Raw genomic sequence first — 25660 nt, 5'->3', positions numbered from 1 at the left:
AAAGAAGAGGTGCTAAAGAGCCTCTTGATGAAAGTAAAAGAGGAGAGTGAAAAAGCTAGCTTAAAGTTCAACATTCAAAAAACTAATATCATGACAGGTTCCATCACTGCATGGCAAATAGATGGGGAACCAATGGAGACAGTGAGAGACTTTATTTTGGGGGGCCTCCAAAATCACTGTACATGGTAACTGCAGTCATGAAATTAAAAGACCCTTGCTCCTTAGAAGAAAAGCTATGACCAACCTAGACAGCGTAGTCATGTATGGATGAGAGAGTTGGACTATAAAGAAAACTGAGCACTGAAGAACTGAAGCTTTTGAACTGTGGTGTTGGAAAAGACTCTTGAGAGTCCCGTAGACCACAACGAGATCAAACCAGTAAATCCTAAAGGAAATCAGTCCTGAATATTCATTGGAAGGACTGATGTTGAAGCTGAAACTCCAATACTTTGACCACCTAATGGGAAGAACTGACTCACTGGAAAAGACCCTGATCCTGGGAAAGATTGAAGGCAGGGAGAGAAGGAGATGACAGAGGATGAGATGTTTAATTTGCATCACTGACTCGATGGACATGAGTTTGAGCCAGCTCCAGGTGTTGTTGATGGACAGGCAAGCCTGGCGTGCTGCAGTCCATGGGGTTGCAAAGAGTCAGACATGGCTGAGCGACTGGACTGAACTGAAGGTAGTTCTACTTTTAGTGTTTTAAGGAACCTTCATACTAATTGTCCATAGTGGCTTTATCAGTTTACATCCCCACCAACAGTGTAAAAGGGTTTCCTTTTTTACCACACCCTCTCCAGCATTTATTGTTTATAAATTTCTTTGATGATGGAAATTCTGAACACTGCTGCTGTAGTTTCGATTTTGCATTTCTCTAGTATGTTGAGCATCTTTTCAGGTGTGTTTTGGCCACATGTATGTCTTCTTTGGAGAAATGTCTATTTAGGTCTTCTGTCCACTTTTTGATTGGATTGTTTTTTTGTTGTTGTTGTTTTTTTATATATATATAGCTGCATGAAATGCTTGTGTATTTTGGAGATTAATTCTTTGTCAGTTGCTTCATTTGCAAATATTTTCTCCCCTTCTGAGGGTTGTCTTTTCATCTTGCTTATGGTTTCCTTTGCTGTGCAAAAGCTTTTAAGTTTAATCAGGTCTCATTTTTTATTTTTATTTTCTTTAGGAGGTGGGTCAAAAAATATCTAGCTGTGATTTATTTCAAAGAGGGTTCTGCCTCAAAGAGTTTTATAGTATCTGACCTTACATTTAGGTCTTTATTCCATTTTGAGTTTATTTTTGTGTGTGGTGTTAGAAAGTGTTCTAATTTCATTCTTTTGCATTTAGCTGTCCTGTTTCCCCAACACCACTTGTATATTCTTGCCTCCTATGTCAAAGATTAGGAGACCATAGGTGTGTGGGTTTATCTCTGGACTTTCTATCCTATTCCATTGATCTATATTTCTTTTTTTGTGCCAGAACCATACTGTCTTAATGCATCAAGAATACATCTACAGATGGAGATGTCTACGTGTGGATATAAAGTACAAGTCCATATTTATGCTCATGTATGTTAAAGAACAGGGTACATGGACATATCTTTACTGTCTCATTTTTGTTCATAAAATTTCATATGTAATTTATGAAAACTTCAAAATATAAATGTTTTAAAGTTTGGTAATGTCAACTGAAAAAAATGTACTACATGAGAGCTGTCAGTTAAGTTTAATGTGGGGCAAAATGAGAACTGTAGGCTGGGGGACAGCATCTCAGAAAGCCTTAGGGAATTGCTCTGAAGGGGTAGAGAGGAAGGTCAACATTATATTGATATATGATTTTAGTGGAGAGGGATCTGTGCAGTCAAGCATGCATTTTGGCAGGGGCTGGCTAGTCACAAGAAGCAGACAAGTAGTGATTTTAGTGCTTTTCTAAATATGAGAAAATACAAGCATTTGGGGTCACAGAAACTTCTGAAAATCTCTGTCTTGAAGGCCTGTTCTGTCTGTTTTCCTGAGCATAGTGTCTCATTCCTGATCTGCACCCTGAACTCCTTTCATGGTGTGCTGAAGGTTGGCCACTGCAGTGGCTAGTAAGTAGTAGATTGCAAATACTAATTTTCATTTGGCAGTTTCATTATATTCTGTATTTTCTATTGATTTGGATCCTATTTGAACATAATTATCAGTTTCTACATTTATATCTTTATATTCTTCCAGAAAGTCGCCCTCATGTATTCTCTTAAGTAGCCTCTGGATCTAGCATAAGACTTGATACATAGTGCGTTTTGAAGAGAAGAAAATGGATGACTCTGCCAGGCAACAATGCTACAACCAACCTGCCTTTGCATACACACTTCTCAGGTCCTGCCCAGATGCAAAATTCTTATTCCTGAATGTCTTCCTAGCCCATGTCACCTTTTAAGTTTTTTGATCTGATCGCCTCCCCAAACCTTTGGTCTGCACTCCATCAGTACTTGGCCTTCACAACATCTCTCTATATATAGCCACTTAGTTTTCCCTCATGCCTCTAGCTATGCTATTTTACTACGTTGAATAGAAAAACTTCATTATCTTCAGCTTTATTATGGGAAAAAAAAAAAAAGTTACACAGGTTAAAAAAAAAAAAAACCTCCAAAGATCATTTATCTGAGTATGCATGAGATCCTCTTCTGGATGGCTGGAAATCTCACATGCTTCCTTATTGTCTTAGGGCACAGTGTTTCTCCCTATCTAAGTGTGTTACAGAGCCCCTGCTATCCACTCCTAAAAACAAAAGGCTCTGTCTGAGAGAGCTCTTTAAGCTGTAGTCTCTCAGCGCACCTTTAATTGTCCCCATACAGAGAGGGGTTTTCCAAACCAGGACAAATGCAAACAAAGGAGAGCATTAAAACAAAAAAGCAATTTAACCTACTTATGATTTCCTGCACTTCCCCCACTGATTACTAAGTATGGAAGGGGTGTGTGTGTGTGTGTGTGTGTGTGTGTGTGTGTGTGTGTGTACATACGTAGAAGCGAACTCTAGCAGCCTCACTTCCTCCTGGTTCTCCGTCTAGTGTATCATTTCTGTTGACTCAGGTCGTCATCGTTAAGGCCCCCATTCCATGCCAGGTTTCTCTTGTCCATGCAGGTAGGAAGCTGTGGCAGGGAAAATCCACGTTCAAATCCAAATGCTTCTATCTGTAGTAGTAGATAAGAAATGGGCAAAAGAATAGGAAAGCACAGATTGAAAAGCCCCAAGCTAGTAGGTTGTTTAGTTACATTTTCCTCACTTGATCTTCTGCCTCTTTTCCTTCATGGTTTTTCATGTTGTGGGGGAACTGCTTTCTTTTCACCAAGGAGAAGGGAAGTGGATGTGTAGTCTTTCTCAGGAAAAGGTTTGTTTTAGAGAAGATGGTGTTATTGGGAGGAAATGGGCTAATTTTAGAGACACTAGAAAGGCCTTCTTGCTTCTAGAATTACTTTCTCCTCCTCCTTAATGGTGTAAAATGTTGGACCCATGGTGGAAAGCTTCCTAAAGTGGAAATATGAGAAAGAAAAACTGATATAATAATTCATACTTTCTATTTTAAATAATTGCTGACAGAGAACCTTCCTTCAGAATTGATTTTAAAGGCATCGAAGTTAATTACAGGGATAAAGGGATCAAGAGACAGATGTTCCAGAAAAAAGGGGCCTCTAAAAATTAAACAATCATTGTGCTGAAAGTCATTGACCTGTGGAAATTTTCTAGGATATGGTTTAGGACATCATTTTCCTTATTCTACAAATAAGAGAATATATTTTTTTACATGTAATTTTTTGCTTAGAAAAAGGAAAGTAAAAGGAAAGAGCTTTTCTCCTGTAACTATCCCTAGTTTTCCATAATCCTAATGGCTTCAATAAGAAGACATTTCAATTGCAGTGAGAAATTCAGCATGATTTACACAGAAGCAATGCCAAACATAATCATGTACATTCTGATGAACAAATGAAAAAAATTCTGGAATTTTCTCCAATAGAAAATGTTAGGAGGACAATACATTCTCAATTGATGATGTCTTTTATGGGGGAAAATAACACAGGAAGAAAAATCAAGTGATTTAAGATTTCTACCACAGTACAATATAGATTGAAAACCTCTATCTCTTTGCTTTTATCATTATAAAAACAAAATTAAAATTCTCCTTTCCATTGTTTGGAATTCCTTTTCATGGCTTTTTACTTTTTTTTTTTTTTTTATGAAGCTTACTGTAATCACTTGCTCTATAGAAGTTATACTCAGATTTTCATATATAAAAGAAAGAACCTTAGATTGAAACTTAGATTGAAACCCAGCTGGCCTATTTAAGATATTCTGAGGCTCATGCCCAGATAATTTGACTTTCTGCTATACTCCAGATATTTGCATTTCATTAATTTTTTGAGTAATTCTCATGTAAGTGGTCAATAGGATCCACTTTGAAAGACTGAAGTCCTCATTGATTTTTCTCAACTGATTAGGCCATCTTTCTTGATGATTATAGTTCAAAGGGAAGACTCCCAGGTTCTTGAGAAAGACAGTCCTGGGTTATACATGATTTACATCTCAAAAGGAATGGAGAAAGAATTTACAGTTGCAGGTTTCTCTAAGAAAGAAAAGTCAGGGGCCTCTAGTCAGGAAGACATCCACCAAAAGTTTAGTCAAGCTGGCAAGATTAGTAAAGCTGGCTCTCTAGGTCACTCCAGCCTCCCTCCTTGTCTCTGTTCTCTGCCTGTCTACCCTGACAAGGACCCAACTCTGCCACTTGACTGAGATTCTTAGGTTCTTCTCGATTTTTAAGTCTCAGCCTTTAGAGTTGTGACCTGGAGCTTGACTGTGATTTCACAGCTCTCATTAATTCTCCTTAGCATGAAAATCTCCAAAAGTAGAATTTGCCTACTCAAATGTGATGATGAATAATCACTGTTAATGATGAGTGCTTTACCAGCAGATCTTTAACCTCCATACAGTTGAGTAAATTAAACTTGGAGAGTTTCTAATGAAGAAAATTTGAAAGCTAATGTATTATATGCTGCCTAAAACTGCTGATTCTGTGACAATAGCAGACAATCATTCTCTGCTGGCACAACTCAGTGTCTGCAGGAAGATATAGACTATGCTCTTCATATAATCACTATAATGATTAGAATAAATGGAAGATATTTTAATGATGACTAATTTTATTGAGGCTCCTTCAAAGATAAAAATTTTGAGATTATTGCAAAATTATATATACATAGTTATGTCACGGTCTCGGTAGGGTGACAGGTTGGAGGCAGTAGGTTCAAATGCCAATTGACTGCTGAAGGAATAAAACAAAAATAAATAAATAAAATTATTATAAGCCATCTAGGCAACCATGACTATCAAGAAATCCTAAGTGAGCCAAGAACAGTCCAATTTTTCAAAATATCATAGTGCTTTTCTCTTTTCACTGGAGGTTTCTTTCTTGCAGAAAGGTAATAAAATGATTATAATTTGGGATTGAAATGAATTATCAATTCATCAGAGTGTATGTTTAATGTGATATACTTGCACTAATGGTATGAGCTTTCTAATTAGGGAGCTATTCTCAAGGCAGGAAAAAAATCATTTTCTCAATAAAAATATTTTACTCCAAAGATACAGTGCCTTCAAAACATAATGAGCTTTGAGGCTGACATTACAGCAATTGAAATATGAGTGAAAGAATAAGTCTGTCTTGTTCAGCAATCTGGATGATTGGAGGTATTTCACTTATCTTATGGAACATAGGTCACATTCTATATTATTTGCAAGAATCTGCAATTTACCTCAAGGAAAAGAAAGCTAATTTTGATAAAGTGACAATGGGGCTCTCTAGCTTTGGCTGTTATATGAATAAAGTATTCACTTAGGAAGTGAATATTTCTTGCAGTGGGTTAATAAAGGTTTTGCAGAAATCTGGTGAATTTGGAGGTGGCAAATTTTACAATTTAGAGTACAAGCGATTATGCCTATTTAGTGATTTAAATAGAGCAAAATTGACCTGTTCCAAAACTGGACAACAGGATTCCAGAATCAGTAAGCTTTTCACAGTAGAGGATTTTGCCTGAATTTAAGAGAAACTAGGTAAGTGAGTTGATTTTTCCACATGTTAACCCAATGAACAGATATGAAATACTACTGTATAAATAGCACCTAATTAGACATAGGTACATATAGATGGAAACCAGACTAAAGACTTTTTATTTAATCTTAAAATGAAGCTCTTGATTACCCCAACTCTATCACTTGCTTCTTACTTGGTTCTCTACGTCTCAATAAATGTCATATTTATCTCCCTGGTCATTCAAGTTCAAAACTACAGAATTGACATTAATCTGGGATTGTCCTTAATTCCTCCCCACACCTGACACTTCTATAGCCAATCTAGTAGCACGGTCTATTGATAGTACTGGATGTGATAGTATGAATGTGAGAGTTGGACTATAAAGATAGCTGAGCACTGAAGAATTGATACTTTTGAACTGTGGTGTTGGAGAAGACTCTTGAGAGTCCCTTGGACAGCAAGGAGACCCCACCAGTCCATCCTAAAGGAAATCAGTCCTGAATATTCATTGGAAGGACTGATGTTGAAGCTGAAATTCTAATCCTTTGGCCACCTGATGTGAAGAACTGACTCATTGGAAAAGACCCTGATGTTGGGAATAATTGAAGGCAGGAGGAGAAGGGGACGACAGAGGATGAGATGTTTGAATGGCATCATTGACTCAATTTACATGAGTTTGAGTAAGCTCCAGGAGTTGATGAGGGACAGGGAAGCCTGGTGTACTGCTGTCCATGGGGTCAGAAAGAGTCAGACATGGCTGAGCGACTGAACTGAACTGATTGATAATATTCTCAAAATGTGTCCTGATTCTGCCCAGTTCTCTCCAGTTCCACTGTCACCAGCTAATCCAAACCACCCTCCTTTTAACCCAGATTACACTAATAATTTCTTTACAGATCTCCTTTCTTCTATAATCCATTGTCTACCCGACAGTCACAGGGATTGTTTTAAAGACACAAAGCAGATCATGTTATCACCCTGCTTAGTGTTTTCTAAAATTTCTCCTTTGCATTTAGAATAAAATTTAATCGTTTTATCACAATTTGTATTATTCTGCATGATTTGATCCCTGTCCACTCTACTAATTTTACACTTTATCCTCCTTATTTTTTCATTTCTCACTTTTCCTGATTCACACTGACCTTCTTTGAATTTCCGAAACATGCTAAGTATATTCCTCCCTCAGAACTTCTGCCTAGACAACTTTGTACCCTAATCCATGACAGAATGTCCCTTTCCCACTATCCAAGTCTTGGAGGAAATGTTCCCTTCATAAATAGTTATTCCCTAATGATTTCATGTTCTTAAATTACTCTACCATTATACACAGAAACTTCAAGACATTCCATTACTGCTTCCTCTTCTCAGAGCATGAATCACTGCCTCTAATAATCTTGTTTGCTTATCTTCGTTTGACTTTTGTACCCCCGCCCTTAAATTGTAGGATCCAAAAGTCAGAGTGTTAACCTGTCATGTTCATAACTAATCCAAGTGCCTAAAATATCATCAGGTACACATGTAACAAATGATTAAACAGGAACCTCAGTTAAATGATCTTTTTTGATGGCTCAGATGATAAAGAATCCAATGCAGTGTGGGAGACCTGGGTTCAATCCCTGTGTTGGGAAGATCCCCTGGAGAAGGGCATGGCAACCCACTCCAGTATTCTTGCCTGGAGAATTTCATGGACAGAGGAGCCTAGCAAGCCACAGTCCATGGGGTCGCAAAGACTCAGACTCAACTGAGTGACTTTCACTTTCACTTTTCCAATTAAGTAGAATCAGGAGAAAGAGGGGGAACTCTCACACCTGTTATGAAAGCAGAGCTCAAGAGAAGACTCCTCTTCTTTCCTGTCAATCGCAATGACTTTTCACTTTCTTCCTTTTTAAATGACTGGAAAGAAACATTTCTCCAGATTGGGGACAAATCTCTTTTAGTCCAAACTGACAGTGGAGCCACACTCTCATTGCTCAACCTCCTGACTATAAGACAACCCCTGCATTGGAATACTAAAGCCATTCTCAAGTAGTGGGAATCTCCATGAATCTCAGGAGGTTCCTGTCTCTGAACCTATTTCCTTTTGCATAAGGCCCTTTGACAGATAGAGATCCTTTTCTCCTTAGTTCTTTACTCTTATCCATTAATTAGGCCAAGAATTCTCAGAGAAGTAACTTGTCAGAATTTCTTTCTCCCAAAGGGGGAAATAATTTTAGGAAGTGACAATAAGTAATGAAATAACCAACCAGATGAATTAAATGACCCTTTGAGATTTTTCATTTGTTCTATCCCTGACAGCACTAGAGCTGTTTCTAGAAACACTGATCATTTGTCCCTAATGAATCAGCTATCACTTTCATCTCCAACTGATGTTGGCAAAATTCTCAGTGAACCTCCCATCAACATTTAAACAGACCTCTCAAAACCTTTTCCCATAATTATCCAATGCCCTATAAATAAAGAAACCCTTCAAGGCATAAAGCTTATGATGGAAGATTACAAGGGTTAAGGCCTCATTATCCCTTGTACTAGTCTCTGTAACACTTCCATTTCACCAGTGAGAAAATCTACATGTTGAGGGTGAAAATTTTCCAGGAACTTTGAGCAATAAATAAATGCTGTTAGCCATAGACACCTTATTGTTTCTAATCATTATACCATATTAACATCTATTACCACTGAAAGTAAATTCTTTAGTATAAGTGATTCACACAGGGTATTCCCTAGTATGCCAGTTGATGAAGCTAGCCAAAATCATTTTGACTTCACTTGGGGAAAAATATTCACCTGGACAGTAATGCCTGAAGATTATTCAGACAGCCCTTACTATTTCTCTCAAATCCTAAAGGCTGATCTGGATGGACCTAAAGCTCCCTAGAGGTTGCACTTTGTTTCAATACATGGATGATTCTCTTCTTTTCCCTCCTTCTCAAGCCTCCTCACAGGAAAAAAGCATCCACTTGCTGAAGATTTAGCCTTAAAGGAAAATAAGGGTACCAAAGAAAAACTGCAGTTTGCCCAAACCAAGGCTTAATATTTAGGGCATCTTATATCAGAACCAGGGCTACGCTTAGATCCAGAAAGACTTCATTGTGTCTTCAGTTTCCCAAAACCCCAGACAAAGTGCCCAGATACAAGGTTTTCTCAGGCAGGTTGGTTGTTGCACAAAATGGATGTCTCTTACTGCCAACCTCAATATGTTTTACTCAACAGCAGCAAACTTGACCCAATTTTATGGGAAGAATGGGAAAATACAGACTTTTAAAGTCTTAAAGGAAAGTTTGATATGAACCCCTCTGTCCTTGACATCCCAATGAGCAGATGTTCAAAAATTGAAGCAGACAACATCTGATGTTTTCACAAGATATCCAGATCAGGCCTATTGGAAGTTTGTTGCCAACCATTGATAATGATTTAATGCTTTAGGTAATCTCCAATATCTACGATTTGATAACATATGAACTTAAACTTTAAAAAAGTATCTGAGAGATGTCCCTCCTACCCCTCTTTGTTACTCAAATGAGGCCTTAATAGGGTTCCAAATTGGGCACTTTCCCTACTACATGAGATACTACATAAAGGAAAGATACGTACTTAACATGAGTGACTAAAAAACCCTCTAAAACTAGTAGACCTGATTCTCAATCAGTGATGCTTTCACAGGAAGATCTTGATCAAGAATGAAATGCTAAAAATTAATAAATAGAAACTTAAGTAGAGTTGGGAGACAAGACTGGGGAGTTCTCGCACTGATGGTAGCAGAGTCCAACACGAAGAAGAAAGGTTCCTCTGCTTTCCTGGTGAGGGCTTGGTCAATGAAAGGTCATGTATTCACTGTTTTCTACAGCCCTCCCAATTTCCTCTTCCTCTCTATAAAAGCATTCTCTTTTCTTTGCCACATGGGAACTTGCACCTAGATCAACACAGTTGCAGATTCTGACTTGCAGTTCTCTGCTTATCTGGAATAAACCCATTTTTGCTGAGAAATATTTGAAAAAAATCTAAAGTCTATTTCAAGTCAACACACAGTAGGCATATGATATGAATTTTGCCTAATAAGAATAGAAAGCCAAAAGTAATTATTCAGAAGAAAATTATCATGTTAACATCAATATTAAAGCTTTATAATGATTTTGGGAGGCAATAGAGCAGTTAAGAACACCAGACTTTGGAGCCAGAAAAGTCTGTTTTCAGGTTCTAGTTCTGACACAGGCTAGTTGTTGACCTTGTTACAAGTTGTTAACCTTTCTAAGATTCATTTCCTTATTTATAATATGGAGATGAAAATATCACTTCATTGGATTGCCAAGATTTAAAAGAACTAGTAGTATATAAAGTGTTTAGCACAGTCTCACATTAGAGACTCGGAAATTATTATTATGTTGTTATTATTCCACTTTTAAAATGTTTCCAAAATTCTTACCTATGTAAACTGTCACTAAGCAATGTTAGAAGCAATCCGCAAGAGTTCACTGTAAACTTATTGTTGGGATAATGGTGATATGGGTGAATAGTAAGGGATAAGGAGGAGGAGGAAGGATTTAGAAAAGTTTTAACAAAAATTCTGTTTCAGAAACCACTGCCAGCTCCTTAAAAGAGCTTTTCAAGTGCTGTAGATCAAATCTTTACTTAAAGGTGCTTCTGGTAAACCTTCTGATAGAGATTGTGTGTCCCCCCAGTCTCTTCCCTACATTGAGAAAATCATTGTGCCATCAATTCTCTCTTAACATGTTGACAGCTTACTATATAGGGCTGTTAAGGGAGTAACCAAGGCAGGGATAGAGAGAGGTAGATAACAGGCATTTCTTACAGTAAGTCCAGAACTAATTGTTCCCCAAAGAAAACAGAGGCCCATGTGGAAATGTGATGAATTGAGAAAATTCTCAGCAAAATATTTTTTAAAGGCAGATGAAGACCCTGAAAGCTCCTGGTTTTCTGTTGGAAGCACTTCCAGTCTGTAACCTGATGGGAGGTAGGATAGAATCATAACTATGAGTTAATTATAGTCAGCTGTACACATGTGCACAAAAAGACAGATTTAATAAATGGTTAAATGGGGTAAGTGGTTCAGTTGGTGATTTCTCACCACTAGTTCACCAGCACCATTCCTCCAGATAGGGGATCTCTAACGTGATAGTGCTGGAGGACAAGGGCACTCTAAGCTTAGCTCCCTCCAGTGCTGGTTGCCATGACGACAACCTCAGAGAACCCTTCATTTCACTACTAGGCAGAGTCTGGAGCTTTTGAATCAAAATTAGCTTATCTCATTTTCATCTGAGTCTTCAGATCTAACCAAATTCTTACATGCCTTGTCTGAAACAATTGCTTTGTTCTTTGTATAACATAATGATTTTTTTAAAATAGAAACAACTGCCCCTCAACCCAGCTTCACCTCCCAGAGTCTGTTATAGTGCCAGATCCCAGAAACCGAGGAAATATATCACTGTGTGACCTGTAAATTCTAAATTGTTCAAAATCAGCAGCAGTTTCAGACCAACCTGGATGTAGGTTACTGTATCAAAAGTACACATTTTATACAGATTACTGAAAAAAAAGTTTCACTTTGACATTTAAATTGAAAAAATGACAACTAATTGTTTTTCTTCTAAGAAGAAAAGTTTCTTTTAAAAATGTAACCAGAGAAAGATTTCTTAACATTTGCTTCTATCTGAGCATTCAAGACACTAACCAGAATAGAAAAAATGTTTTAATTATCCAAAAAAATACACAAGGGCACAAGAAATCCAGCATTGTTAGCCCTCAGCCCTCACCCAGTACTACTGCTGCCTTACAGGCTTAAAGTGTTATAACTTTGTTAATCTCATGAGCAAATAAAACTAATAAGTGGTTAAGGTCAAATTATTATTCCCAGGGCAGCAGGAAGAGGGAATATACTGTATTCTTTTAAAGGCAAAAAAGATATGTTCATTTATTTGTTCATTGGTATATTTAACATTTGTTATTGATCACTTACTATGTGTCAGCCACTGAACTGAGCTGTGAGTGTATGAAGATAGAGGTGTTTTTTTTTTTTTTTCCCCTTAAAGGAGCATGCAGTCTATTATAAAACTTGACCAGTAAACAAAGGGCTATGTTTGATAATACTGATATGAGGCTTTGAAAAGGAAGGTACAGCCTGATATACAAGCACTTTTCACCCAGTGCTTTGCACAGGGAGTGCTTAGACTAATTCCTGAATGGAGAGTAGGAGTTTGCCCAACATTTGACCAGGAGACAAGCAGTAGAGGGCTATTTCAGATTGAGGAGTATATGTACAGCTAAGTGGCATGAAGGAACACAATCAGGTCACTTCTAGGGACACCAGGTGATATAAGTGGGAATAGAAAAGTGGAAAAGATTCTAGGTAACAAAAGGTCTTGTGTGTACACAAAGATGAATGTTATGGATTAGGGAATGGAGAAACACTGGAATGTTTGAGAAATGGAGTAATGGGATGTAATTTGTGTTTTAGAAACATAATTCTCAGTGTAGATGGTAAGACGTCATGGTGGGTAAATTGGATGAAGAGAAGGCGAGAGCCAAGGGGACTTTCTGAAGTGTTATTACAATAGGTTGTGTAAGAGGTGACAACATTCAATTAAGCTGGAGATGAAGAGAAGGAGACAAATTAAGGAAAAGTCAAGGAATTTGACTGATAGGACTTAAGACTAAAAAGATTCAGAGAATAAAAGAAAAGGAAATTATGGGCTTCACCTAAGCTATTGAGTTTGTGTTTCAGTAAATGATGGTACCATTCGTTGTGCATTAGAAGTACAATTAGAAACTCATTTAGGACCATTTAAAATTGAGGTATCAGGGAAACAAGATATAATTCTAGATCTCAGTGGTAAAATTTTGATTCAGAGACACAGATGTAGGTAGTATCAAGTATCTAACACTGAACTCTGGAAGGAACAACCAAAAAGATTATGCAGAGAAAGAAATGAGAGCTAAGACAGAAATGTGGAGTCCATAGATATTATAGAAATCAGAAGAGAAAGAGGATTCAGCCAAGGTTAGATATGGGATTTAAGAGAAGAAAGGAAGTTAAAATAGTGTGAAAGGAAACCAGGGAAGCAGTTGAACTCACATTGAGGATATCGCAAAGTTGACAAGCCACAATGGATAATTGTGACCTGCTCATGTCCTCACAGTGTTCCCACAGTGAACACACTGCAGAATAGCAGGTCATTTACCATCCAAAGAGGCAAACACAGTTTATGGCTCAGTCTCCTGCCATGGGTCTGAAATCTTTGCACAAAAATAGCAACTCCTAGCTTTTCAACTGCTGAGCCAGTGTACTTTATTAGGTCCTACAGTAGACTAGAATTGTGTGCACCTGCATGCCAGTCTTGTTTATGATACAAGAAGCTTTATATTAACCCATAACTTCTATGCTACCTGCAGTCTCTGTGGATTTCTTTCCATTCTTTAGACACCCTAGACAATGGACAGTTGACAAGATGGATTATTAGGATTCTCCTGGTAAAAACTCTAGTTTAAGGGTCTAAGGAGTTTTATGATAATATAACTGAAGCAGAGATAGAATGGGACATTTATTCACTGATAATTTGGCATGCTGCTCCTCCATCCTATTTCTTTTCCCATAGAAACACTTTAGGCAAAGTAATAGTTACTAAAAATCATAAGAAAAGGAAGAAAAACATAATTGTCTTCAAACTGAAGTTCTGTGTCCCTCAAGTCCTCAACTAAATATAAACTTCTTGTCCAGACGTTTGACCATCTACCTTCTATTATCTTTTCCCTTTACACTACATTTATATCCCATCACTTTCTACCTAAATCTCTTCACTCATGACAAGTAAATCTATTAACATTACTTTCCCACTAAACCTTCTCTTCTTTATATACTTTCTTGGGCAGATAATCTCTTTTGTTGGCATTTCTTCCAAACAATTTTCCCACAGGAGGGCAAAAAATAAAGTTGACCAGATGTACCAGACAAGATATACTAGGTTATGCTGAAATAATAAATAATCCTATGATTTCAGTGGCTTACAACAGCAAAGGTCTATTTTACCCCAGACAAAATTTCCATTGTGGTTTGGGGCATGAGTCGGGGGTGGGGGTGGGGGGTGGTGCAGGTTGCCTGCTGTGTGCGCTTTTCCTTCTGGATCCAGGTGAGCAGTATCTATATGCATATTCTCCATTATGTTAGCCAATAAAATAAAATCTTGTAAAAAACAAAGTAGTTCTTAAAAACTCTTGCCTGAAAGAGACATCTCTTTAGCCAAAGAAAATTATAAAGCCCAACTTAACTTTATTGTGGCAGGGAAGTGCATTTCACCAAGGGAGTGAAACATTGATAATAAAAAGTAATTCAACTAGGCACACATCTTGCTCATTTTCCTTGCTCTTCTTTTTGGGTTTTGTCTAAGTTATCCTACTCACTCTTTCAAGTGGCCTAATCCTTCTCTCTTGTATTTCTCTTCTTACTACTGAGAAAAAAATCTTGCCCTATACCTCTTTGTGAATTGAATTTGGTATTATTTTACAAATTAGCAGGTCATGTGCTTTTCTTACGGGCTTCCCTGGTGGCTCAGATGGAAAAGAATCTTTCTGCTGTACAGGCATGCTTCATAATGAATTTGTAAATTGAGCTAATATATTAGCTATATTTAGCCATTGACCATCAAGTTTTTAAGAATTATTGATTTTATTTTAAATTTATAAATATCATTTTACTGTATTTTAAATATTTTGGTTTGTTAAATATTTTTTGTAATTTTTGTTTTATTTTGGAGTATAGTTGATTAGCAATGTTGTGGTCATTTCAGGTGTACAGCAAAGTGATTCAGTTGTACATATACATATCTATTCTTTTTAAAAAATTTTCCCATGTTAGTTATTACAGAGTATTGAGCACAGTTCCCCGTGCTATACAGTAGGTCCTTGTTGGTTATCTATTTTAAATATAGCAGTGTGTACATGTCAATCCCAAACTTCCCATCTATCCCTCCCCCACACCCTTCTCTGATATCTGTAAGTTTGTTCTCTAAGTCTAGTCTGTGAGTTTACTTCTGTTTTGTAAATTAGTTCATTTATATTATATGTTTTTAAAATTTTTCTGCATATAGACAATATCATATGATGTTTCTCTTTGCCTTACTTAACTTAGTATGATAATCTACAAGTCCATCCATGTTGCTGCAGATGGCATTATTTCATTCTTTCTTATGGCTGAGGAATATTCTATTGTATATATGTATCATATCTTCTTTATCCATTCATCTGTTGATGGGCATTTAGTTTGCTTCCACATCTTGGCTATTGTAAACAGGGTTGCAAAGAACATTGTGGTAAATATCCTTTCTGACCATATTTTTTTTCTGGATATAAGCCCAGGAGTGGGGTTGTTTGATCATATGGTAGCTCTATTTTCAGTTTAAGGAAACTCCATATGCTCTCCATAACGGCTGTAGCAATTTACATTCCTACCAGCACTACAGGAGGGTTCCTTTTTTGCCACACTATCGCCAGCATTTATGTTTGTAGACTTTTTGATAATAGTCTTTCAGAATAACGTGAGGTGATATCTCATTGTAGTTCTATTTAACTTTTTTAAACTTTGTTTTGTATTGGAATATCACCAATTAACAATGTTGTGATAGTTTTAGGTGGTCAGCAAAGGGGCTCAGCCATAAGAGCTTTATAGTATCCAGTCTTATATTAGGTCTTGAATCCATTTTGCATTTATTTATGTGTATGGTGTTAAAGAATATTTTAATTTCATTTTTTATAGGTAGCTGTCCAGTTTGCCAAGCACCATTTATTGAAAAGACTATCTTTTCTCCATTGTATAGCTTTGCCTCCCTTGTCATAGATTAATTGACCAATGGTAATTTGATAAGAATCGCACTGAATCTGTAGATTGCCTTGGGTAATACAGTAATTTTGACAATACTGATTTTTCCAATCCAAGAACTTGGTATATCCTTTCATCTATTTGTGTCATCTTTGATTTATTTGCTGATACATCTTATAGTTTTCAGAGTACAGATCTTTTGCCTCCTTAGGTAGGACTATCTCCGGGTATTTTATTCATTTTGATGTGATGGTAAATGATATTGTTTATTTGATGTCTCTTTCTGATCTTTTATTGTTAGTATATAGAAAAACAACAGATTTCTGTGCATTAATATTGTCTCCTGCAACTTTACTGAATTATTTTATGAGCTCTAGTAGTTTTCTGGTAGCATCTTTAAATAGTGACAGTTGTATTTCTTCCTTTACAGTTTGGTTTCCTTTTACATCTTTTTCTTCTCTGATTGTCATGGATAGGAATTCCAAAACTATTTTGAATAAAAATGATGTGAGTGGATGTCTTTGTCTTGTTTCTGATTTTAGTGAAAATGCTTTTAGTTTTTCACCACTGAGTATGATGTTAGGTATAAGTTTTATCATATAAGTCCTTTATTATGTTGAGGTAAGTTGCTTCTTTGCCCACTATCTGAAAGGTTTTTTATCATAATGGGTGTAGAGTTTTCTCAAAAGTATTTTCTGCATCTATTGTGGTGATCATAGTTTTTATCCTTCAACTTGATATAGTGTTTCACAATGATTGATTTGCAGATACTGAAAAATCCTCATCCCTGGAATAAGTACCACTTGATCATGGTGGGTAATCTTTTTAATATGTAATTGGTTTCAGTTTGCTAATACTTTATTGAGTGTTTTGCATCTGTGCTCATCATTATTTTCATCTTCTTTTCTGGTATTTTGTCTAGTTTTATCAGGGTGGTGTTGTCCTGATACAATTCATCTGTGTAGCCATCTTGTCCTGGACTTCTGTATGTAGAAAGCTTTTTAATCACACTTGCAATTTCAGTGCTTGTGATTGGTCTATTCCTATTTATTTTCTCCTGGTTTAGTCATGCGAGATTGTATCTTTATAAGAATGTGTCCGTTTCTTCCAGGTTGTCCATTTTTTTGGCTTGTGCTTTCTGTGGTGTCAGTTGTAACATCTCCTTTTTCATCTCTAATTTTGTTGATCTGACTCCTCTTCCTTTTTCTTGATGAGTCTGAGTAAAGGTTTACTTATTTTGTTTATCTTCTGAAGAGCTAATTTTTATTTTCATTGTTTGTTATTTTTTTATTTCTATTTCATTTATTTCTGCCTATTCCCCTTCTACTAACTCTAGGGTTTTTTATTGTTGTTGTTGTTGTTCTCCTTCTTCTTTCTTTAGTAGCTTTAAGTATAAGGTTAATGTTTGAGATTTTTCTTGTTTCTTGAAATAAGATTGCATCACAATAAACTTCCCTTTTAAACCTGCTTTTATTGCATCCTCTAGGTTTTGTATCATTATACTTTAATTTTCATTTGTCTCTAGGTATTTTTGAACTTTGATTTCTTCAGTGATCCATGCATTATTTAGTAGCATACTGTTTATCCTCCACGTTGTTTGTGTTTTTTATCATCGATTTCTAATCTCATGCACTGTGGTTGGAAAAGATTTTATTGTGAGTGTGCCTCTCCTACTGTCTCATTGTGGCTTCTTTTTCATTAGATGTAGGGTATCTTTTATGGTAGGTTCCAGAATTTTGTTGTTGTTGTTAATGGTTTTTCAGCTGTAAGTTGAGATTTTGGTGTATTTTGTATGAAGTTGTGAGCTCATGTCCTTCTAATCTACTATCTAATCTATTAGCCTGGCATTTCACATGATGTACTCTGAATATAAGTTGAAAAAGCAAGGTGACAATATACAGCCTTGTCATACTCCTTTCTCAAATCTGAACCAGTTGTTCCACATTCCGTTCTAACTGTTGCTTCTTGAATTGCATACAAGTTTCTCAGGAGACAGGTAAGATGGTCTGGTAGTCCCATCTCTTGAAGAATTTTCCAGTTTGTTCCGTTCCATACAGTCAAAGGCTTTAGCATCGTGAATGAAGCAGTAGTAGATGGTTTTCTGGAACTCTTTTGTTTTCTCCATGAACCAATGAATGTTGGCAATTTGATCTCTGAATCTTCTGCCTCTCTGAAACCCAGCTTGCACATCTAGAAGTTCTCAGTTCATGTACTACTGAAACCTAGATTGAAGGATTTTGAGCATAACCTTGTTAGTGTGTGAAATGAGTGCATTTGTACAGTAGTTTGAACACTCTTTTGCATTGCCCTTCTTTGGGATTGGAATGAAAACTGCCTTTTCCAGTTCTACAGCCACTGCTGAGTCTTCCAAATGTGCTGACATATTGAGTGCAGCACTTTAATATCATCATCCTTTAGGATTTTAAATACCTCAGCTGGAATTCCATCATCTCCACTAGCTTTGCTTGCTTCCTAAGGCCCACTTGACTTCACATTCCAGGATGTCTGGCTTAGATGAGTGACCACACCATCATAGTTGTCTAAGTCATTAAGACCTTTCTTGTATTGTTATTCTGTATATTCTTGCCAACTCTTCTTAATCTCTTTGGCTTAGGTCCTTATTGTTTCTATTCTTTATCAAGCCATCCTGGCATTAAATGTTCCCTTAATATCTCCAGTTTTCTTCAAGAGATCGCTAGTCTTTCCCATGCTATTGTTTCCCTATATTTCTTTGCATTGTTCATTTAAGGCCTTCTTATCTCTCCTTGCTACTCTCTAGAAATCTGCATTCAGTTGAGTATACCTTTCCCCTTCTCTCTTGTCTTTCACTTCTCTTCTTTCCTTAGCTAATTGTAAAGCTTCCTCAGACAACCACTTTGTTTTCTTGCATTCTTTTTCTTTGGTATGGTTTTGGTCACTGTCTCCTGTACAGTGTTAAAAACCTTTGTCCACAGTTTTTTAGGCACTCTGTCTACCAGAGCTAATCCCTTGAATTCATCACCTCCACTGTATAATCATAAGGGATTTGATTGAGGTCATACCTGAATGGCCTCGTGGTTTTCTCTACTTTCTCCAATTAAGCCTGTGTTTTGCAATAAGGAGCCCAGACCTGTTGTTGTTCAGTCACTAATTCATGTCCAACTCTTTGCGAACCCATGGACTGCAGGACACCAGTTTCCCTGTCCTCCACTATCTCCCAGAGTGTGCTCAAGCTTGTGTCCATTGAGTCAGTGACTCATTCAACCATCTCATCCTCTTGTCAACCCTTTCTAAGCATGACCTCAATCTTTCCCAGCATCAGGGTCTTTTCCAATGAGTTGGCTCTTTGCATCAGGTAGCCAAATTATTAGAGCTTCAGCATCAGTCCTTCCAGTGGATATTCAGGGTTGATTTCCTCTCTGACTGACGGATTTGATTTCCCTGCTGTCCAAGGAACTCTCAAGAGTCCAGCACCACAGTTCAAAAGTATCAATTCTTCACTGCTCATCCTTCTTTAGAGTCCAACTCTCATATCCACACTGAACTACTAGAAAAACCATGGCTTAGACTAAATGGACCTTAGTTGGCAAAGTGATGTCTCTGCTTTTTAATAACTGTCTAGGTTTGTCATGGAATTCCCTGGTGGCTCAGATGGTAAACAATCTGCCTGTTAATGCGGGAGACCTGGGTTCTATCCCTAGGTTGAAAAGATCCCCTGGAGGAGGGCATGACAACCCACTCCAGTATTTTTGCCTGGAGAATCCCCATGGACAGAGGAGCCTGACAGGCTACAGTCCATGGGGTCACAAAGAGTTGGATATGACTCAGCGACCAAGCACACAGCACACTAAGTTTGTCATACCTTTTCTTCCAGGGAGAAAGTGTCTTTTAATTTCATGACTGCATTCACTGTCTGCAGTGGTTCTGAACCTGATCCAGTCAGCTCCAGGTCTTGTTTTTACTGACTATATAGAGCTCTATATAGCTCTATATATCTTTGGCCACAACGATCATAATCAATGTCTGTGCTGTGCTGTGCTAAGTCACTTCAGTCATGTCTGACTCTTTATGACCCCATAGACTGTAGCCCACCAGGATCCTCTATCCATGGGATTTTCCAGGTACCTATTCCTATATTAGCAATATTATGACTTTATAATATGTTACTATTTGATAAGACATGGCTCCTCCTTGGCATTTAACACAGTGTTTCTTTATATCATGTTCTTATTCATTCAAGATAAACATTTATAATAAAATTCATCCACTTGAATTTTTGTTATGCATCAGTTGTAATCATAGATTGATTTGGAGAGAATGGACATATTAAGCCTCAGATTTCAAGATGTATATTTTTAGTTATGAATTTTTCCTTCAAGTCCTTTAGAGTAAGGATTAGCTCATCACATTCCTTATTTGTAGATCCTTAGCCAGGTCTTTCAAATGTTTTTTTCTACTTTTATCAAATATATGTTGTTGTTATTGCTGCTGTTGTTACTATTATTTTTTAATAGATTGTTTCTTATATATAGAAAGCTATTAATGTTATATATTTCTTTGGGTTTAGGTGTAGTGATTTTTCATTAGATTCTGGGTTTTCCAGGTAGAATATTACTATCTGCAAATAATACACTTGGATAAATCTTTCCCATATTAATTATTTTATTATTAGTGCATTGAGTATGTTTTAGGGGCATTTTACAGTATATCACTTTATTCCCAGACCATCCAATTAATTGTTAAAGCTTGCCAACTTTTATTCTAATAATATCCTTCCCCTGTATGTTATGTCTACCAAAGTATCAGTCATTTATCAAAACTAAGTGATCTTTATGACTCATAATGATTTCCCTGTTGGGGGTGAATTCATTGATAGCAGGCCACACTCCAGGAAATATTAAAGGAAGTTCTTCAAGTAGAAGCACATGACAACTGAAGAAGAATTGTATCTTCATACTGGAAATGGTAAATATCGGGTAGTCCAAAAAGTTTTTTCAAGTTTTTCCATTATTCCTATAGAAAAATCAGAATGAACTTTTTGGCCAACCCAATATGTAGGTAAAAGACTGTTTAAACAGAAAACATTAATTGTGTTTTGTGGAGGTTATAACATCTGTAGAATAAAATGTATCAAAGCAATAGAAGATGAGAAAATACCATTGCAGAGCTCTTATACTATAGGTAATATGGTATTATCCTCAGGTAGACTGTGATAAGTTAGAGATGCACATCACAAAGTCAGGGCAGTAGTTTTCCAACTTTTGATTTTAGAAAAACTTAAGAGTCTTAAAATTACTGGGTACCCTAATCTAGAGAGCTTATTTATGTTAATTCTATCTATCAGTGTTTATCACACTGAATATTAATTTTTAAATGTTTAAAAACAATAAGAAACTCATTGTATGTTAATATACATGTCATATTTTAATGACAAATACTATGTGTAACAAAAGAGTAGTGAAAAGTATCACTAGTTCACATCTTGAAAATTATTTTATCATTAGTCTAAGAAAAGATGGCCAGATTCTCACACCTGCTGCATCTTTAATCTGTTTAACCAGAAATGATATTTAGTTTCTGGAAAACCCCATGGTACATTTGTAAAATAAAGAGATGAACATGCAAATCATACTTAGCATCATTGTGAAAAGGTTTGGCCTTACAGATTTCTTAAGAGGCTCAAGGACCTACAAGAATCTCTGCCCAAGAGAAAAAACTAAAGAAACAAATCAAAGAGGTATAGCAACAGGAAACTAGTGAATAAGTTGTAATCCTAAAAGTCGCTTAATGCAAAAATAGTGAGAAAAAAAAATGGCTAGAGTACAGACAAGAAAAATAAGAAACAGAAACACAGCAGATTTAAATCATAATGGTAATAACATCACATATAAATGGATAAAACATCAGCAGGATCGAGATGTCGGCTTTATAAAAATTCAACACCCAACTACAATTAAAATCAATTCACTCTAATTATAAAATATATAAGCTACAGGTTAAAAAAAAGATGGAAAAAGAATACCATGCAAACACATTCATTATAAGAAAAGTGGCTATTTTAATGTCAGATAAAATAGACTTCAGAATAAGGAATATTCCTTATCCATATCAGTTGAGGTACAGTTGATCCTCATTATTTGTGGATTCCATATTTGTGAATTCACCTCCTGGCTAACATTTTCAATTCCCAAATCAACCCCATATTTTCATGGTTATTCTTGGACATGTGCAGAGTGGGGAGGGACAAATTTTAGCCTTACAATATGCACATTTCCAGCTGAGGTTGAACTAAGCGTTGCTCTGCCTTCTTTTTTCAGTTCTCACACCAAGATGACCAGAGGGCAGAGACAGTAGAGGGCAGTGTGATGTAGTGCAGTAATACACATCTCTGGAAACAGATGGACAGGGCTTACATCCTAGTTATGGCATATGTTAGTGGGGCAGCCTCAGGCAAGTCACACTTTTGAACCTCATTATGTTTTTCTGTAAAACGAAGAATCTAGCAGGACAGGACACCTTGTTTTCAGGATTTTAGATTAATATATATGCCATACATGTACATATGCGGAGCAATATACCAGTAGTCACTAATTCAGTATTCAGTGACATTGTTAGAACATAACTACTTTGAATAAAAAGAATCTACTGTACATTTAAAAGGTGCAATTCTTTAAAGAAATGCAAATCCTAAATGATATGTACCTAAAATTAGAGCTTCAAAACACAAGAAACAAAAACAGATGTAGGAAATCCAAATAAATCCATAATAAGAGCAAGAAATTTCAAAGTCCTCTTTTAGTAATTCATAAAACAAGCAGGCACAAAATAAATATGAATCTAGTTGACATTTTAGTACATTCCACTCAACAACAGAGAATACATTTTCTTTTCAAATGCACATGAAACACTCTCCAAGACAGACCTCTGCTGGCCCATAAATAATTTTCAATACGTTTAAAAGGATTATAATCATACTAAATGTGATTTTTGATCACAAATGAATTAAATTAATAATCAGTAACAAACATATATGGACTACACCTTAGTATATGGATATTAATCGACATACTTCTAAAAGCCACAGGGGTAAAGTAAAGAAATCTCACATATGATTAGAAATTATTTTCAACTGAATGAAAATAAAAATATACCATATAAAAATTTATAGGATGAATTTAAAATAGAGCTCACAGAATATATATAGTTTCAGTTCTTATGTTAGAAAAGACAGACATAAAATCAATTTTCTTGTACTATATAAGCTAGAAAAAGAAAATTAAACCCATAGTAAATAAAAGGAATAAAATAAGAGTACAAATCAGTGGAAGAGAAAAGATATAAACACTATAGAAAAACAACATGTTCATAAAAATATTAATCTCAAGCTAGACTCATCAAGGAAAAAAAAAGAGAAAGAAGACAAAATCTATGTCTACAAAGAAGAATAGAATAGGGAAAATCACTACCAATCCTACACACATTAAAATGATAAAATAATGAAAAACTTATGTCAATAAAAATAAAAAGTATAAATGAACTGGCCAACTTTTGAAATATGCAAATGACCAAAGTTAACTCAAGGAGATAAAGTGTAACTATATAGCTAAAGAAACCAAATTCATAAATAAGAACCTTCCCACTCCCTCCTCTCCACATACACACATATACAAAAGCCTTTTCAGTTCAGTTCAGTTCAGTCGCTCAGTCGTGTCCGACTCTTTGTGACCCCATGAATCACAGCACGGCAGGCCTCTCTGTCCATCACCAACTCCCAGAGTTCACTCAGACTCACGTCCTTCGAGTCCGTGATGCCATCCAGCCATCTCATCCTCTGTCGTCCCCTTCTTCTCCTGCCCCCAATCCCTCCCAGCATCAAAGTCATTTCCAATGAGTCAACTCTTTGCATGAGGTGGCCAAAGTACTGGAGTTTCAGCTTTAGCATCATTCCTTCCAAAGAAATCCCAGGGTTGATCTCCTTCAGAATGGACTGGTTGGATCTTCTTGCAGTCCAAGGGACTCTCAAGAGTTCTCCAACACCACAGTGCAAAAGCATCAATTCTTTGGCACTCAGCCTTCTTCACAGTCCAACTCTCACATCCATACATGACTACTGGAAAAACCATAGCCTTGACTAGATGGACCTTAGTCGGCAAAGTAATGTCTCTGCTTTTGAATATGCTATCTAGGTTGCTCATAACTTTTCTTCCAAGGAGTAAGCATCTTTTAATTTCATGGCTGCAATCACCATCTGCAATGATTTTGGAGCCCCCCAAAATAGAGACAGATGATTCTGTTATATAAATTCTATTATACTCTTAGAAATGAAAAAATGCTATTTATATGCAAAAAAAATTCTCATTGGAAAAGACCCTGATGCTGGGAAAGATTGAGGGCAGGAGGAGAAAGGGACCACAGAGGATGAGATGGTTGGATGGCATCACCAACTCAATGAACATGAGTTAGAGCAATTCTGGGAGACAGTGAAGGACAGGGAAGCCTGTCATGCTGCAGTCTGTGAGGCCACAAAGAGTTGGACATGACTGAGTGACTAAATAACAACAAATTTTATGCAAGCCTTTTCAGAATATGGAGGAGAAACAAACCCCTGCCAATTGATTCCATGAGGCCAGTGCTACTCTGTTGTTGTAGTTTAGTCTCTTAGTTGCGATACTCAAAATCAAAAAAGATATTGCAAAAAAGAAGTTACAGGCCAATATACTTAGCAGCAGCAGCATACTCCATGAATGTAGATACAAAAATCTTTAGCAATGTTAGCAAACTGTATGCGTGTTTGCTCACTCACTCAGTCCTATCTGGCTCTTTGCAACCCTGTGCACTGTAGCCTGCCAGGCTCTTCTGTCCATGGGGTTTCCCTGGCAAGAGTACTGGAGTGGGCTGCCATTGCCTCCTCCAAGTGAGCTTCCTGACCCAGGGATTGAACCTGTGTCTCCTGCACTGCAGGTGGATTCTTTACTGCTGAGCCACTGGGGAAGCCAAAAATTTACAAAAAGGTTAATACATCATGAACAAGTGGGATTTACTGAAGCAGTATAAATTTGGCTTAATACATGAAAATCAAACAATATGATTCTCCATATTAACTAAATAAAGAGAAAAACCACTTGACTGTTTCAATATACAGCATATATAATCTTTTTTTTTTTTTTTTAATTCAACACCCATTTATAAACACCCTCAACATCTAGCTCATGTAGCTCAGATAGTAAAAGAATCTCCCTGCAATCCAGGAGACCAGTGTTCGGTCGTTGGGTTGGGAAGATCCCCTAGAGAAAGACATGGCAATCCACTCTAGTATTCCTGCCAGTATTCTTGCCTGGAAACTCCATGGACAGAGGAATCTGGCGGGCTACTGTCCATGGGGTCACAAAGAGTAGGACGCAACTGAGCAATTAACACATGTTCAACATCCAGGAATAGAAAACAATACCCTCAACTCAATAAAAGGCATCTGTAAAATACCTACAGCTAACAAAAGTATTTAAAGGGAAAAGACAACTTTTCTCCCTAAGTCTGGGAACAGGACTTTCCTGTCCACTCTCAGCACTTCTATTCAACATAGTTTTGGAGGTCCTACCAAGTGCAACTGAAGAAGATAAGTCATACAGGTTGGAAATTAAGAAGCTAAATTCCTTTTATTCATAGACAACATGATCAAGTATATCAAAATAAGCAATCTTCAAAAAAGATACTAGAACTAATAGCAAAAGTCAAAGAATAAAATGAGTTAAAACTTATTTCTAGAAATTGACAAGGTGACCTTAAATTTATATAGA

At 36.6% G+C, this 25660-nt stretch overlaps 1 long non-coding RNA gene across 1 annotated transcript in view; it reads right to left on the bottom strand.

Annotated features, from left to right (window-relative positions):
* Positions 1–1006: 1006 nt before the first annotated feature.
* The window catches only part of LOC132659407 (uncharacterized), a 510129-nt gene continuing 485475 nt past the window's right edge, over positions 1007–25660 (bottom strand). The window contains exon 5 of the long non-coding RNA XR_009599836.1: positions 1007–3173. This is a non-coding gene — a long non-coding RNA (uncharacterized LOC132659407). The remainder of the gene's footprint in view (positions 3174–25660) is intronic.

Source organism: Ovis aries, chromosome 3, assembly GCF_016772045.2.
Source record: "Ovis aries strain OAR_USU_Benz2616 breed Rambouillet chromosome 3, ARS-UI_Ramb_v3.0, whole genome shotgun sequence".
NCBI lineage: Eukaryota > Metazoa > Chordata > Mammalia > Artiodactyla > Bovidae > Ovis > Ovis aries.
The sequence above is the reverse complement of the archived record's forward strand: the minus strand, read 5'-3'. Positions and strand labels throughout refer to the sequence as shown.